The following is a 17,933-nucleotide window of genomic DNA, read 5'->3' on the forward strand; positions in this document are numbered from 1 at the left end:
TCAGGGATACGAGTTGGAGACATCACTATTGACTCACGTTTAGCTCAATATAGATACAGGTGGTTACATACAGAAGCATTTATAGATATGTTGATCTGTCAGCTGAGAGGGTCTAGAAGCAACCACACTCAATAGCAACAAGCAGGTCCGGCATCCAGACCTTAGTTTCCAATGCCATTCTGCAGTAGAACCACCCAGGGCTCCTTGAAGAAATGGCTGATTCTATGGCTGGGGCAGGAAATCTACAAAATGAGTATCTCGTAGTGCCAGAAATTGAGGAAGTGCTCAAAAATAAAACACAAAACCCCTTCATTGATGGGGGAATGTTAAAGGGACTCAGAAGTCAACTGTAAGTGCTCCCAGGGGCCAAAGCTGAAACGATTTGAGCAACAAAATCAACTATTATTGGATTATAGCCCAAAGTATGAAATAAATATCTGTGAGTCCATGCTGATATAAGTAAATGATTAACTAAATAAATAAGTGGGGGAGAAGAGAAAAATCTCCCTTGCAGAGGAATTCCAAATAATGTATATAAATATTTCACCCTCAAGGAGGAGGAACATAAATCCCCTTCCTTAACTTCGGGATGTGCATAGTGACATCCTTCTAAACAGTGTAGTATGGAAAAGGGGGAAACAGTAACTTTACAATGGAGAAAACTGATAAACATCTCAGCTGTGTGATCAGGGTCAATGAAGTCATGTTGATAGCATGTGCTTTTGATATGGTGTGATAAGAATCGCATTCTCATCTGGAAAAGCCTCTGTGGTTTTTCCACCCAAAACCTATAAACCCAGCCTAATCATTGGAAAAACATCAGACAAATCCCAATTTGGGGGCACTCTGCAAAAGACCTGACCGGTACTCCTCAAAAGTGCCAAGGTCATCAAAACAAGGACAGAGTAAGAAACTGTCATAGCCAAGAGAAGCCTGAAGAAACATGAGAAGTAAATGAGATAGGATCCTGGAAGAGGAGAAGACACTGTGTCAAAGCTAACAAAATCTGGATAAAGTCTAGAACTTAGTGGTTGAAAATAACATATCAATATTGGTTCACTATATGTAACAAAATGAGAGAAGAGTCAGTGAACTTCAAAATACATCAACAGAAATGATCCAATCTGAAGAACAGAGAGAAATGGGATCAAAAAGAAATGAACAGAGCTTCAGGGACCTGTGCAGAAATATCAAAAGGCCAAACACAAAAGTAATTGGAGCCACAAAAAGAGCAAGAAAAGAAAATGAGGGCCAGGTGTGATGGCTCATGCCCATAATCCCAGCACTTTGGGGGCTCAAAGTGAAATGACTGCATGAGGCCAGGAGTTTGAGACCAGCCCGGGCAACAGCAAGACCGCTGTCTCTACAAAAAATAAAAATAAAAAAATTATGCAGACATGGTGACACGTGCTAATAGTCCCAGTACTCAGGAAGCTGAGGTGGGAGGATCCCTTGAGCCCAGGAGTTCAAGGCTGCAGTGAGCTATGATCATGTCACTGCACTCCAGCCTTGGTGATAGAGCAAGACCCTGTCTCAGGACAGGAAAAAAAGGAAAAGAAAAGAAGGAAGGAAGGAAGGAAGGAAGGAAGGAAGGAAGGAAGGGAGGGAGGGAGGGAGGGAGGGAGGGAGGGAGGGAGGGAGGGAGGGAGGGAGGGAGGGAGGGAGGGAGGGAGGGAGGGAGGGAGGAAGGGAGGGAAAGAAAGGAAGATATTTAAAGAAATAATGCCCAAAATTTCCCAAATGTGATAAAGACAAAAATTTTAAGGATTCAAGAAGTTCAGGAGACCCCAAGGAGAATGAAAAAATGAAATAAAAACACATACTCATGCCCAAATAAAAACACAACAGTCAAATTTCAGAAAACTAAAGATAAACAGAAAATCATAAAAGCAGCCAGAGGAAACTACAATTACGTATAGCAGAACAATTGAAATCACCACTGACTTCTCATCAGAAACTATGGAGACAAGAAGACAGTAGATCTTCAAAATATCAAAAGAAAAAGACTTTCAACTCAGAACTCTATATCCAAAGAAAATCGTCTTCAAGAATGAAGGTGAAATAAGAACACTTTGAATCCAAGAAAACCAAGAGAATTCATTCCTGTACTGCAAGAAATCCTAAAGGGAGCTTTTCAGGCTGGAAAGAAATGATACCAGATGGAAATGTCAATCTTCAGGAAGAATAAAGAGCCTGGAAAATGATAAATGATACATACCTAGTAAATATTAACACTTTCATTCTATTTCTTAAAAAGCAAACCCCATTTTCCTATGGAGTTTATAATGTATGTGGATATCTTACATATAACAACTATAACATAAAGGATATATATATATATACACACATATATATGGTTGCAAGATTTCTACATTTTACATGAAGTGGTAAAATATTCATTTAAGTAGACTGTCAAAAGTTAAGAATGTATTTTTAATCCCTAGAACAGCTACCAGAATTTTTTAAAATACAAGAAGGTATAGCTAAAAAATGCAATAGATAAAACAAAACCCTAAAAACCATTCAAATTCTTCAAAAGAAGACAGAAAAGAGAGTCAGAGGAACCAAAAACAAAGGAAATAATCAGAAAACACATAATAAAATGAAAGATATGAATGAACCAAACAACATAATAAAAAGACAGAGATTGTCAAAATGGATACAAAAGCAAGAACCAGCTATAAACCTATACAGGTGACGTCCTTTAAATATGAAGACAGGGAAGGCGCAGTGGCTCACACCTGTAATCGCAGCACCTTGGGAGGCCAAGGCAGGCAGATCACCTGAGGTCTGGAGTCCAAGACCAGCCTGGCCAACATGGTAAAACCCTGGCTCTACTAAAAATACAAAAATTAGCTAGGCATGGCAGCAGGAACCTGTAATCCCAGCTACTCAGGAGGCTGAGACAGGAGAATCTCTTGAACCCGGGAGGCGGAGGTTGCAGTGAGCCAAGATCACACCACTGCACTCCAGCCTGGGTGACAGAGCACCTTTATTTATTTATTTATTTATTTATTTATTTATTTTGTACACTTTGAAAGTGTAGTTCAAAGTGAATGGATGTGAATAGAGAGAGGAAAAAAAAGTAGTTGTAAAAAAGCTGGGGTCAGCCGGGCGTGGTGGCTCACACCTGTAATCCCACATTTTGGGAGGCCGAGGCAGGCAGATCACAAGGTCAGGAGATCGAGACCATCCTGGCTAACACAGTGAAACCCTGTCTCTACTAAAAATAGAAAAATTAGCTGGGTATGGTGGTGGGCACCTGCAGTCCCAGCTACTCGGGAGGCTGAGGCAAGAGAATGGCGTGAACCCGGGAGGCGGAGCTTGCAGTGAGCCGAGATCGCGCCACTGCACTCCAGCCTGGGCGACAGCACCAGACTCCATCTCAAAAAAAAAAAAAAAAAAAAGCTGGGGTCATTATCTTAATATCAGATAAAAGAGACTTCAAGAAAAAGGGTTTTATTCGTGATCATGAAGACCAGCTCATAAAGATAAAATGGTTAATTCATCAAGAAAACATAAATATGTATTCATATAATAACAAAACCTAAAAATATATGAAGCCAAAATTAACAGAATTTAAAAGGGAAAACAGACAGCTCTTTGATCATCATTAAAGATGTTAACTCTACTCTTTTAGTAATTAATAGAATAATAGATTAAAAGTTCAGATATAAATGAAATAGTTGATCTGAATAACACTATCAACCACTTCAATTGATATTTATGGAATACTATATTCAACTACAGAGTCCACATTCTTTTAAAGGGCATTTCCAAAAATAGGCTATATTCTGAGCTATAAAACAAGGTTTAATAAGTACTGAAATCAGCCAGAGTACATCCAATAACAATGGAATTAAATCCAGTAATAATACAATATCTCAGAAACCCCCAAATGGTTTTAAACAACATACTTCTCAATAATCAATGGATCAAAGAAACCACAAAAACTGAATAATCATGAAAATACAGCATATCAAAATCAATGATATGCAGCTAAAACAGTGCTTGGGGGAAATGTATAACCCTCTAAGTGTATATAGAAAACAATAGAGAAAATTAACAAAGCCAAAATTTGGTTCTTTGAGAAGATGAACAAAATTGATGACCCCTTAGCTAGATTGATCATGAAAGAGAGAAAACACAAATCATCAATACCCAGATTTAGCAAGAGATGGTCACTACAAATCCTGCAGACAACTTTACATGAACAAATTCAACAAGTGCTAGGAAATTGACAACTCCCTGAAAAATACACCTTACCAAAACTAACACAAGATGAAATAGAACACTTTAATAGCCCTATAATTAATTTAAAAACTGAATTTGTTATCAAACCCTTCACATAAATAAAACTCCAGACTCAGATGTCTTCATTGGTGAACCATATCAAACACTGAAGGAGGAACACAGCCTCTTTGAAAAAATCAAGGATAAAGAGAACACTTCTCAAGTTATTTTATGAGACTAAAATAATCTTAATACCAAAACCTGACAAATACATTGCAAAATTGATAAATTTGCAGACAATTACAGTCCAATATCTCTCATGAAAACATAGACACAAAAAAATCTTAATAAATTATTAGCAAATAGAATCCAACAGTATATTTAAAAGAACAAAAGGATTTATCTCAGGAGTATAAAGTGTTTTAAGATTTGAAAATCAATATAATTTACCATATAAAAAGAAAGGAGAAAGTAAAAAACATATGATCAATTCAACACCCAACCCTGATAGCACTCTCAGAAAACTAAGAATAAAGAGAATCTTCCTTACCCAACAAAGGACATCTGAGAAAATGCTATGCTAACATCATACTAAATGCTGAAATATTGACACTGTCCTCCTAAGATAGACATTCTCACCACTTCTATTCAACATTATACTGGAGACCCTGGCATTGCAATCAGGAAAGAAAAACAGGATAAAAGGCACGAAAATTGAAGAAGATGCAGTAAAACTGTGTCTCCCTGCAGTCAAGAAGGGTGAGGCCAGAGGCTGAGTGTGCCAGGGTGCTGGAGCGTGGTCCAGGCAGAAAACTCTGGGGTGGAATAAACCAATGGGGCTACGACACCTGGACCACAATGGGAAGGAGGGAGCCCCAGAGTGCCAGGTTCCCTCACTCGGGAGGCAAATCAGGGGACTGTGGGAAGAAGAAGACAGAGCCCAGGGCGGTGAGCTGCTGCCTCTGCTTCATCCTGTGCACGGCAGCAATGGGGCCACCTGCCCAGAGACCCCAAGTGTCACACTTGCTGGTGGGTAGAGAGGGCAGACAGGCCTGGCCTGAGGCCTGTCCAGGGCTGGAGGAGGACACAGAGCCCCTTGGCCAGTGGATCCACGCTTGTTCTCAATAGCGGGACGGGCTAAACAGTCAGTGGCTGGGACCACTGGAGTCAAGGGTGGGTGGGGGTGGCACACAGGACAGGCTCAGCCAGGGAGAGCTGTTAATTTGACCACGTAGCCCAGCAGTCCTACACCCCAACCCCCCTCCCATCCCACTTCCCCCACCCCCACACACACACCTGTTCCCAGGTGTGCTCAAGCATCTTTGGAGTCTTCCTCTCAACTTGGATCCTCAAAAATCAGAGGCGGATGCTGAGTCCCTTTTGGGGCGAGGACATACCTTCAAGAAGCTGGAAATGGGGGTGGCAGGCCTGGATTCAGAGGCAAAGACACAGCTTCCAGGGGAGGCGAGAGTCAGGGTCAGGCACAGGTCACAGGCCACACCCAAAGGCTTCAGGTCCAGGGCCCCGGGCTGGCCCGCCTCAGCCCTCCTCCCAGGTTCCTTCCCCAGTCTCCTCTGGCCACAGCACGCTTCCTCCAGATGTTCCAGCCACCTGGCTTAGACACTCCTGCTGCCCTCTGAGCCAGCGTGAGACCATCTGCAGTGCTGGCATCAAAAGACCCCAGAGTCAGGGAATGTGGAGGCTCAGAGTTGGGCCTGGGATGAGCTGGACCCCAGAGCCAGGGAACGTGGAGGCTCAGAGTCAGGCCTGGGATGAGCTGCCCTTGGCATGGGTCACCTGCCCCGAGACGCGGGTCACTGTGGCTGTGCTGTCTCCATTTCTGTGCAGGTCCCAGGCCCCAAAACACCTCAAAGGAAGGAGCCAGGGCCTACAGGCTGGAGATGCCAGGGAGCTCCAGGCCCTCAGGCAGGATGTGGATGGGAGACCTGGAGTTGGGGTCCCAGGTGGGAGTGGGGGTGGGGACCAGCCTGGGCCAGACCCCAAGTCAGACACGTGGGTTTCCATCCTGTCCCATTTCCTCAGGCAAAGGCTGAGGTTCCCCGTCAAGCTGTTAACACTGGAGTGGGAATTATCTTCTCAGACAAGCCAGTCCCCAGCTGCGCTCTGAGACAGAGAGCCCAGAAGCAAAGAGTGAAAGTCACCAGTCAGGACTGGGGTGCCTTGGGAGACGGCTGGAAATGCTCCCAGCGTCACCTCGTACACCCTCCACAAATAACCGTCCCGTCATCTGTCTCTGCTGCTGAGATTCCCCGCTGGAGCTTGGGAACATTTCCCCACTGTCTCTGACAGCCCTGGGCCTGAAAACCAGAGCCCCACTTGCAGGCCGCATGTCTGGCAAATTTCTCACCTTCTCTGAGGCCCCTCAGACTCTACCCAGCAGGGGCCCTGCCCCAGGCCCCACGTCTCGGGGAGCTCCAGCTTTGAAGTGCCCTCCTCAAATTGTCTGAGACCCCTGTGGTGTCTGGGACAAGCCCTGACCCGGACTGTGGGTACCCTAGTTCCCCCTTCTCCCCATTTGGGGCACTCTCTAACTCTACCAACCACCACCCCACATGGGGTGAACCAGGTGTCCAGAGGTACCCTGGGAATGAACTAGGTCTGGGAGGGAGGCCTGGCAGGCCGGCCACTCGGCTGGAGGATCCACGCTTCTTTCGTGAGGTCACATGAGGCTGGGCCGTCAGAACCGCGCACGTGGGGTGGCACTCACCCATGTCAAACAGAAGACAAGCTCAAGTCTCTGAGTCCACCACCAACACTTGGACTTGAGCCACAGCGTGAGCCTGAGTGCTGATTCCCAGGTGCTGACCTCTCTCTGTTCTGGCCAGGGTGCTGCTTCCAGTCCGTGGCACCCAAGAGGCATGATGGTGACTGGCGCTAACCAGGTAGCTCTGCTGCTGGCAGCCACACTCTCCACTGCTGCATGCCAGGTCAGCTGTCCTCCAGGGTGCTCAGAGGCCACTGTCCCCAGTGCCAAGGGGCCCCTCCATCCATGTCTTCTCTGCCTTCAGTTGGAGGCAGAATGTACCTTCAGTCTCAGGCTGAATGTACCAGGGTCGGATGTTCACTGCATGAATAAAATGACTCTTCTCGGTCACCCACTGGCCGTGCAGTGTGGGAAGGCAGGGCTCCATCAGCCCCAAGAGAGAACACAGGGAGAAGAGATGTTTACCTTCCTGCTACTTCCTAAAGGTAAATTTAACATGACCAGAAAACAAATTAGTTTCCATTTTCCCACATCCTCTGGGTACAACTTGCATTTGTGGTCATGTCAACAAAAAAGCCACAGACGGGCGCAGTGGCTCACGCCTGTAATCCAGCGCTTGAGGAGGCTGAGGTGGGCCGATTGCTTGAGCTCAGGAGTTCGAGACCAGCCTGGGCAACATGGCAAAACCCCATCTCTACCAAAAATACAAAAATTAGCAGGGTGTGATGGTGCATGCCTGTGGTATCAGATACTTAGGAGGCTGAGGCAGGAGGACTGCTTAAGCCCAGAGGGCAGAGTTTGCAGTAAACTGAGATCATGCCACTGTAGTCCAGCCTGGGCAATAGAGAGAGAGATCCTGTCTCAAAAAAAAAAGAGAGAGAGAGAGAGAAACCACAACGTTTGGAGCAACAACCCCAAAGCCAACCAGGAGGAGACCCACAGTCTCCCAGAGCCAACCAGGGGGAGCCCGCCGTTCTCTGCATTGGCTGGACAGGCTCTCTCCTGCAGAGCCCCTTCCCTAGAATGCCCTTCCCCCTGTGCTGCTCGACCTGCTTCCTCCAGGCCTGGTTCTGCCATGGCCTTCTTCAGGAAGTTCCTTGTCACTGCCAGCAGGAAGGTAGAGCACTAGACGTCTTGCCCTCTCAAGGCCCGGCCCCAAGCCCCATCCCACCGTCACCTGAGGCATGTCTGAGCTGACTGCCCAGACTAAGAGGCCCAACAATGAGCGCCCAACCTGGAGTCAGAGGCCCAGGCTGTGTGACACTGGGCCCATTCCCTACCCATTCTGGACCCCAGCATCCTCACGGGCTGAGGAGAGACGAGACCCCTGCCCGGCAGGGCTCAAGAGAATCCGGGTAGCAGCGGGACCACCTGTCTCCACCGAAGCACCCGGCACCCGCTCAGGCGTTGGTATTACTCTCTCTCCCACCTGCTACATGCCAGAGCTGGGGCAGCCCAGGGAGGGGAGGACCCTGCCACAGTCCTCAGCTTGCTGCTGGGGCAAAAATCAACGAGACAACGACAGGAAGTGTGAAGAATGCTGGGCTTTCAGGGAGGGCTTCAGGCAGCCTGGGAAGGCTTCCAGGAAGAAGTGGCACGGAGCTCTGTTTCCTTGTAAGTTACCATTTCTTGGGTACTAGTGGCAGGCACTCGTTTATACCTCCAGCACCCCGTGAGGCAGGTACAGAAAGGATTACTCCCATTTTACAGATGGGGAAACTGAGGTTTAGTCCCACAGATGGTATACTCAGGGCCAGGTGCGGGGAGTGGGGGAGGTTTCAGGACGAGGGGAACAACAGTGTGGAGGCAGGAAGCAGCTGGGTGTTTTGGGGGCCGGACACTTTGGTGTGGCGAGAGCCTGGGTGGGAGACTAGGAGAGGTGAGAGCAGGAGCTACGGGAGGGCAGAGCCCTGGGGTCTAGTCCACCTACCAGGGCCACAGGGAGCCATGGATGGTGCTAGGCAGGGAGGAAACTGGTCAGATGGGTGGGTTAGGAAGACGGTTCTGGATCTAAGAGGGAAATAGCTCAGGAGGCAGGGGAGAAGGTGTGAGGGAAAAGGCAAGGGCCAGTGCAGGCCTGAGAGGCGCTTGTCTGGAGTCCAGGGGTCACTCCTGGCTCTCAGAGCAACGACAGTGGGGTGAGGAGCTTCCTGTGTTCCCAGCTCTGGGAAAAGCTTCTGCTTTCCGTCTCTAGGTCAGTGTCCTCTCCCAGCTCCAGATTCACGTGGCCACCTGCCCGGCAGCCACCCCACCCATAAACAGTGAATGGGTGGTTAGCTCCTAACCTGCCCCCTCAAGCTCCTCATCTCCCCAGCCTGCTCCACCACCATCCTCCCCATCTCAGCACCTCCCTCCCTCCAGGGCTTAGGCACCTCCCTCCCTCCAGGGCTCAGACCCAGACCCTGGAGTCATCTTAGCTCCTGTCTGTCACCCCAGCACCTGGCCCACCATGCAGCTCTGCTGTCTCCTCCTATCCAGGTTTATCCCAAATCCAGCCGGTCCCCTCCATAGCCACAGCTCTGGTCTGAGCCACCACCCTGCTCTCCTGTGGATCACAGTAGGGGCCTCTCGGCAAGCAGCCCCAGCCCTCACCCCACATCCTGGTTCTCATGCAGCCAGAAGCACCCTGAAATCCTGCACTGAATCACCACCCTGCTCTGCTCCAAACCCACCAGGAAGGTCCAGCTCACTCTCGGTCCTCACCCACTGCCACACCTGGCCTGGCCCCAACCCTGCCCTGGCCTCATCTCCCACTGTCCACTTTCCCCTCCGCTGGCCTGAGCACTCCTCAAACTCACCAGGCAACTCCTGCCTCAGGGCCTGTGCGCTTGCTGTTCCTGGAATGTCCTCTCTTCTCTCTCTTCCCCCTCCCATCCCCAGGCACATTGTATGCTCCCTGTATTCATTCCATTTAAATATCTCCTCTCCAGCCTGGCTCCTGTGGGACCCCCCTTCCCGTTAGTCTCCATCCCGTCACCCAGATTTTCTCCGCAGCACTGCACCTTCACCCTGCATTCGGTCATGATCGCACTGCTCACTGTCTGCCTCCCTCTCTAGATTGTCAGCGCCCTGAGATCAGGATTCTGACCTTCTTGTTCACAACTGGAACCCCAGTGCCGAGAAGCGGCCTGCTGCGAGCAGGGCAGAGCATGTGCACCCACCGAGTGAGCGAGTGACCATTGCAGCCTCACTCCTGCGCTGCATTCCGCAGCATTCTTTCACATCCATGGTTTCCCCCGAGGCCCCTCAGGAACAAAGGCTCAGAGAGGGTGGGAGAAGTGTGCAGGGTCACACGTGCTTCCCCTCCTCCCTTTATGGGGTCCTGTGGAGGAAGGGGAGGCCTGACTGCACATTGCAGAGGCCAGGGCAGGGCAGAGAGACTCCCACGCATGCTACTCCAGGGATGGGGCCTGGAGGGAGGCTCCCGTGCCTGCTAGTCCAGGGCCTGTGGAGGAAGGAGACGCCTGACCTCACACTGCAGAGGCCGGGGCAGGGCAGGGAGATTCCTGTGCATGCTACTCTAGGGATGGGGCCTGGATTCTTCAGTGGGTCCCTGGGCAAGTCAGGCTCCCTAAATGCCCCACTGCAGGTGCCTGCAGTAACAAGAACAAGAAGGGCAGGGCATGCAGCAAAGCCACAAGGCACAGGCTGCGCACACCTACTGGCTGTGTGACCCTGAGCAAGTTACATAACTACTCTGTGCCTCAATGCTCTCATCTGTAAAGTGAGAGTAACAATTTCTGCCTACCTGACAGGGCTAAGGGAGGATTAAATGAATCAATATCTGAAAGTTCTCAGCATGATGCCTGGCCGATGAAAAAAACCTCAGAAAGTGTTAGTACTACTACTACTAATAATAATAATAAGCAATAACAATGAAGAGTTCATGGCCCCATGACAGTGGTGCCTGGCACTGACCTCTGTGTTTGTTCTAATTCTCTCAAGACCCCTGAGAATAACGGCCACACAGATATCAGCACAGGGTCTGGGCCTCCCTGCCCACTTTCTGCTTCCCAGGAAGTGGCCAACTTCCCCCTGGCCAACTATGCTTTCCAGCCAATATGTAAGTTATGGCTTTTCCTCTGTGGCTCAGCATAGGGAGCAGGGCAGGAGACATGCAGGGACTCCACCAAGGTCACACAAAGAGTGCCAGTGGGGCCTGGTCCACCCTTCTCAGGAAGGTCTGAGCTCCCTGTCCTGTGCTCCCATAATACCTAACCTTCACCTTGCAGATGAGTCACTGCAACTGTGCTTGCTCTTTAAGGTCTACCTTGCCTGTAAAAGCCAGAGCTGTTCATGCAAAATTTCCTGCACCTGGGCCTGAGTCAGAGTTGGTTCTCAACCAATATTTTTTAGTGGATGAGTAGGTAGGTGAATGGATGGATGATTAGATGGATGGATGGATGGATGGATGGATGGATGGATGCATGGATGCATGGATGGATGGATGGATGCATGGATGCATGGATGCATGGATGCATGGACTGACACATGGATAGGTGGATGGATGGTTAAGTAGGTGGGTGGATGGGTGGGTGGATGGATGGATGGATGGATGGATGGATAGATGAGTTCCAGTGTGAATGGATGGGTGGATGGATAGGTGGATGAGTCCTGAGATGAATGGATGGGTGGAGGGTAAGTGGATGAGTTCCAGAATGAATAGGTCTGTGGATGAGTTTGTGGATGGGTTGTGGCTGGGTAGACTTCAGAGACAGCACTCTCCTGGGACATATCATTGAGCCTTTCCCCATAATCTGAAACACAAGGAGGCTTCAATGGTGTGGGATCCAAATGGGATCCAAAAAAGATTCTAAAATCTTCTGAGTCAAGTGCACTTGGCCTCAGTGGGCCTCAGTCTATCCATCATGAAGTTGCGAGAAGAGGACCAGCCTGCCTGTGTTTCACGATTCCCGGGATGAACCCTTAAAGGAGAGGTACAGTAGCACCTTGAAAAGGGTAAGTGCTGCAAAGACCTGGTTTAGAGGATAATGTCAGCCCTGCCAAGGGTACCAAGGGTGCAGCAGGGAGACACGCCCTGCCAGGCCTGTCCTGGGAGCATGCACGGGTTTGCCCTGGCAGGCATGCAGGTGGAGGGAGACAGCCGCCCTCAAGGCACTCATGCCCTCTAACCCAGTAATTCCACTTCTAAGAATGGACCCTAAGGAGGTAGTCAAGGATTTCCAGAGAGACTCACCTATGAGTGTGGTCGTTGCAGGGTCAGAGAAGGGAAGATGTCCACGTAATAACAGACTTCAGCGTAAATAACTCATTTCTCTACACTGCAGGGCACTCCTCCACAGCGGAATATTATGCAGCTGTTCAAAGCGGGTTTTTGAAGAATGACTACATGGCATGGGAAACTCTTAAAAGATTACTGGAAAAAAATCAAGATAAGACAAACTGCACGTGGAGTAAGATCTCATGCCTATTGGGAGGAAGTCTCTTTCTGAGTATTTGCTTGGGAAAAAAGTCCTCAATAGGTATATACCAGAATGCCTGGTTATCTCTAGGTGGGGGGATTATAGCGTTTTTTTCTTCCTAGTAATTTTCCATATTATCCAAATTGCATTTCAGGGGTGCAGGCCAGGGGGTGGCCCTGAGTGGGCCTCTGTCTCTGAACTTCCTTCCCTGGGGACCAAACAGGAAAACCCCCACCCTTCCCCTCCAGAAGGGAGGGATTCCTAAGGACAGAAGAGCTATGGAGGGAGGAAGTGCCCTGTCCAAGCCCTTTCAAACATCAGGATACATAAAACTCCAGGCCCTTACTGCCTGCACCTTATCTGAGAAGTGGGATTTTTGGAGCTATGTCATTGCCAGCTTTGCTGTCTCTCCGTGTTTTTTTCACCTTCCACATTTTTTTTTTTTTTTTTTTTTTGAGACGGAGTCTTGCTCTGTCGCTAGATTGGAGTGCAGTGGCACGATCTCGGCTCACTGCAATCTCTGCTTCCCGAGTTCAAGTGATTCTCCTGCCTCAGCCTCCCCAAACTCTCACTGGGACTACAGGCGCCTGCCGTCACGCCCAGCAAATTTTTTTTTTTTTTTTTTTTTTTTTTAGTGGAGACGTGTTTCACCATGTTGCCCAGGCTGGTCTCAAACTCCTGAGCTCAGGCAATCTGCCCGCCTCGGCCTCCCAAAGTGCTAGGATTACAGGCGTGAGCCACGGCTCCCGGCCTCACCTTCCACATTTTCTACAATGAACAAGAAGAACTTTGCAAGTCAAGAGAAGAAGCAAAGCCATAGAGAGCTAGCCAGGGGCGTTGGCCGGCTGTGGATCTGTCCAGACCCAGGCCGCCCTCCTACGCGGGCCTGCTGCAACCTGCGCTGGGGTTGAGGCAGGAACCAAGCTTGGGGCCAACCGACTGCGTGGGACGTGGCTCCCGGATCTGCCCCTCACCAGCTGAGGACACCGGAGCTTCTCTCTCCAGGACTCAGTTTCCCCATCTGTGAAGTGAGGATAGTCACACCCCCCAGCTCAATGGATCCCTGCGGGAGGAGGGAATGCGAGGCTGGTTGTGGCTGGGGGGGCCTCTTTCCGATTCTTCCTGAAGAACCCTGCACAGAGGAGACGGGGGAGTGGGAGGGCTGGGTGTCCGAGTGTGGGCACGGGGAGCTGAGGTCTTGCAGCTCCTGGGCCTGGGGCGCCGGGGTTCTGTGAGAGCCCCAGCTTCGTCACGTACGACTTCCTCTCCTCTAATTGAGGGAATTGCAGAAGCCCCGGAGGGCGGCTGGTTCAGAGACCGAAACAAAGGCAGGATCAGGACCCTGGATCAGAATGGGGTCCACGCGTGAGTCTCTGTAATTAACGCTCTGGTGTCTCAAATTACGAGAAAATATATAAAACATGTAATTGCTTCTGTATTTTGGACACTCATTAGGAGAATAATAAATGTTATTATTTATTAATATGGTAATGAATCATCTCGCTTTTAAAATTAAACATTAAACCGCTAACAAATTAAATGTAAATTATTAGGCCCCGAGTTGATGGAAAGAGTTCCCCGGGGAGGGGCCGCTGGGCTCCTTCTTTGCAGAAATGAGTGCGTCGCCCTTTAACTAGGCGCGGAGGCTGCGAGCGGTGCGGGGTGACTCGAGGACACCGAAAGACACGGGCGACTCGCGGGGACATCCTGCCCCCTGCCGGCCGCGAGCGGGACCGCAGCGGCCCGTGGGTAGCGTCCCGCCGCGGAGGTGGTTTTTCCTTGTGATCTTTCCAGAAGCAGTGAAGCCCTCTTGGGCACCCGCGCCCCTCGCCTGGCAGACAGCCACCAGCTCGCGCACGAACTCGCTGCACAGAGCTGTCAGGAGTGGGGCGTGTGGCCTGGAGCGAGGCTGCTCGCGTAGGCTGGGCCTGGGCTCCTGGCCGTGTTGTCACCGCCAATCCCCACACACGCAAGAGAAAGCAGCTTCTAGCCTCATCTCACACACGGGAAAGTGAGGCTCAGAGATGCGTGGCCTGGCCGGGGTGCACAGCCAGTATCCGGTGGGCCTGGGATGCCAGCCCAGCCTGCCCGGCCCCAGGGAGGCCATCATGGAGGGGGACTCCCGGGCTGGCCCCCCAGAGCCTGTTCCAGGCACGTGCATTTGAATTAATGGGGTTACTGTTTCCTGAGGGCTCTCGCCAGACACCAGCTACTTACTGCACGTGGTTGAGCCCAATCAAGTAGGCAGCGTGCCCTGTGCCCATCTTACGCACGAGCAGACTGAGGCACAGAGAGGCGTCAGCGACTTGCCCAGGTCAGCAGCAAGGAAGTAGGGGCAGGAGAGAGAAGTAGGTCTTGCTGAGTCTAGAGTTAGCTCTTGACCACTCCAGGCCAGACTGGGTTCTCCCTCCTTCCAGGAGGAGGGCAGGCAGCCCCATCTGTGCCCATCCCTGCGGTGCACAAAACAGTGCAGCTTCCGGGCCACTGGCTGTGTTTCTAGGGATCACCTGAGTTAAAGCAAGAAAAGGAATCATTATTTTCTTAACCAGCACATGATTTGGGGCTTAGAGGTTGTTTGCAGTTACTCTTATGAAGAATGTTGCAGCAGACACCGTGGGTTCAAGGTTATTTCCTTGGGAAAGACTTCCAGAAGTCAAACTGCTGGAACCAAAGGCTGGGACAGCAGGATTTTGGCATGCATGTTATTAGGATCCTTCTCATATGTGTGTCCCAGCTTGCACTCATCTGGGGAGGGACTCGGAAAACAGGGCCTCCTCCCCTCACAACCAGTAGCACCCTTGAGATGGCCCAGGCTGGCAGGGTTGGAAAAGTCCAGCTCATCTGTGGTCCAGTTCTCTGGTGGGCACTGACCTTGAGCCAGCCACACCCACACCCACACCCATGCCTGTGGGGATCAGAGGTCAATAGATCAGCCTCCAATGGTCTGAGGCTCCCTGACTTTCCTCCCGCCTTCTCTCCGTGTGTAATCCCAGCCCAGGGCCACCCTTCGGTGGCAAACACAGACACCCCTGTGTCAGCCATACGTATTCAGCCAAGGCTTTATGAGTACCTTCCACTTAGGAACCCTCACTTCTGTCTCTGCCTTCCCTTGCGATTATGAGTCCCAGCAATGGCAGCTGAGCACTCAGGATGCCCACTCCTGGCTCTGACTTTACGTCACTTTCTCAACACGTTACAGGTGAAGAGCCTGCCAAGTGGCCGAGCCACGATTTGGCCCCAGAGCCAAAGTTCTGTTCTTTCCTTGGGTCTCTGCTGTCTGCCCAGGCCTGAGCATGGTCCCTCAGACAGGCTCAGGAAGTATTTGTGGATGAATCAATGAATGACCCCGTGAGGGCCTTTGCCTTTCTCCCCTGTCAGGCTGGGAGCCCCCAGAAGACAAGTGGGGTTGACCATGTGCCTGGAAGGAGTCACGGCTCCTCTCTAGACTGGAACTCCCCACTAGAGCGATGGGGTGCCACAGGGTATCCCAGCAGGCCCGGCAAGCACATCACAGGAGCGTGGAGAAGCGGGACCAGCCGTGCCCCCATCCCTGGGATCCCTGCTCCCAGCCTTGTCTAAGGCCTCCCTTGCCCCATATCTGGTTGGGGGAGCAGGTTTCTCACCCCAATATGATTCTGTTCTCTGCCCCCTCTGCCCTCCTACCCCACGCATCCCAGCGTGGATGGACGAGACTTCTTCCCTGCCTCCTGCCCGGGCCCCTGCCATGGGAAGGGGACGCATTATTGCTCTCTCTCAGGGCTATTCAGACACCAACTAATTTATTTCCCTCCTGCCCCCTTCCTTATTGATCAATGCTTTAGCCGAGTGGCTGTTAAATGACTTGTTCCCATAGCAACCATCAGATACATGCTCGGATCTGATGTGTCTGTTTCCTGAGCCAGATCGCCTCCTAAGAGCTTGGAGAGAACAAATCTCCTTTCATATCCGTCGCTGTCTTCTGAAAGGCACAGGATATTGTTCAGAACAAGTCATTTTTTAAAACAATATTAAAAAAAACTAGGTTTTTCAACAGATATAAAGTTGTTTCATAAGGTGCATCATTCTTAAGAAGTATTAAATCAGATTTTAAAAGCTTTGACCAAGTTAATCTTTCTTCTGCCTACTTTTCCTTCTGCACAGGGGGAAGTATGGAAATGGTCTCTGCATAAAGATACTCTGCTGCATCATTTATAAAAAGAAAAATTGAAAACAGCCTAAAAGCACAATAGACGATTCAAATGATCTATGGTTCACATACCGGTGAGGGTTTTATAGAGATGCTGAAAAGCTGCTTAGAAGAGAGAAACACACATGTCAACAACGTGAAGTGAAAAAAAAGAAACAAGATTAAAAACTGTGTCTGCACGGGTGAGCATAATGAATGGAAAACAAAGCTAAATTATGTAGAGGAAAAAATACTCAGGAAAACAAACACAGTGAAATGTTGACAGAAGTGTTTCTTGTTGGCAGAGCCATGGGATTTTCTTCCTTATTCACTTACTTAATACATATTTATTGAGCACCTACTACGAGCCCAGCCCTGTCTGAGGCATTAACAGCACAACTGCTATTTCTACTGCCTATATTTTCCCAAATGTGTTTAAAGCTGTTTTAAAACTATGTATTTTTTTTCTTATTTTTGTTTGTTTGTTTGTTTGTTCTGAGACAGGCTCAAGTGATCCTCCCACCTCAGCCTCCCCAGTAGCTGGGAATACAGGCATGCACTACTACACCCCACTAATTTTTGTATTTTTTGTAGAAACAGGGTCTCGTTGTGTTGCCCAAGCTAGCCTCGAGCTCCGGGCCTCAAGCAATCCACCCACCCCGGCTTCCCAAGCTCTGGGATTACAGGTGTGAGCCACCGTGCCCAGCCAAGTATAATTTTTTTTAATGACAGGGTACATGTTTCACCTGCCACGTTGCCAACAAATAAACATAAGATGCTGTGTTGGTGAGGAGAGGATATAGGAACACCAGCCCCGCCTGGCAGAAGAATGAATGACCACGACCAATGAAGGACCAGTTATCAACACTTAAAACCGACATACTTTTTCTCAGCAACTCCGCCTGTAGTCATTGTCCCTACTGGGATTCTCTCCCACCTTTGTCGTGGGATGTTTACGAAGCTTGTTTACCGTGGCACGTGACTGCTGGAACCCCGAATGGTCCTCGCCAGGGGATGGCTACCCAGATCGTGGTTCAGACTCAGGAAAACACTGAGCTCTGAGAAGAACGAGGCGATTTGCCAGTGTGTGGAACACTAAGCTGAGGTCCCTAAGGGACAGAGCAAGGCGGATCACTTGAGATCAGGAGTTCAAGACCAGCCTGGCCAACATGGTGAAACCCCGTCTCTACTAAAAATACAAAAATTAGCCGGGCGTGGTGGCGGGCACCTGTAATCCCAGCTCCTTGGGAGGCTGAAGCAGGAGAATCGCTTGAACCTGGGAGGTGGAGGTTGCAGTGAGCCGAGATCATGCCCAAGATCTCTGCTCTTCCCCCGTCTTGCCTTAGTGATCCTGGGCATGTCCCTTCACCTCTGTGGCCTCAGTTTC

The 17,933-nt window shown here is 49.9% G+C and overlaps 1 long non-coding RNA gene across 2 annotated transcripts in view; it reads right to left on the reverse strand.

Moving 5' to 3' along the window:
* Positions 1-2,618: 2,618 nt before the first annotated feature.
* LOC134729001 (uncharacterized) overlaps positions 2,619-17,933 on the reverse strand; it is a 143,038-nt gene continuing 127,723 nt past the window's right edge. Inside the window, exons 5-6 of one of the 2 annotated variants that reach the window (XR_010109837.1) lie at positions 12,156-14,888; positions 2,619-7,437 (exon numbers count right to left, since the gene is read on the reverse strand). This is a non-coding gene — a long non-coding RNA (uncharacterized LOC134729001). Of the gene's footprint in view, positions 7,438-8,861; positions 14,889-17,933 lie in introns of those variants that run through there. The other variant, XR_010109836.1, reaches the window with a different exon arrangement.

Source organism: Pan paniscus, chromosome 15 (genome assembly GCF_029289425.2).
Source record: "Pan paniscus chromosome 15, NHGRI_mPanPan1-v2.0_pri, whole genome shotgun sequence".
In the NCBI taxonomy this organism is placed as follows: Eukaryota; Metazoa; Chordata; class Mammalia; order Primates; family Hominidae; genus Pan; species Pan paniscus.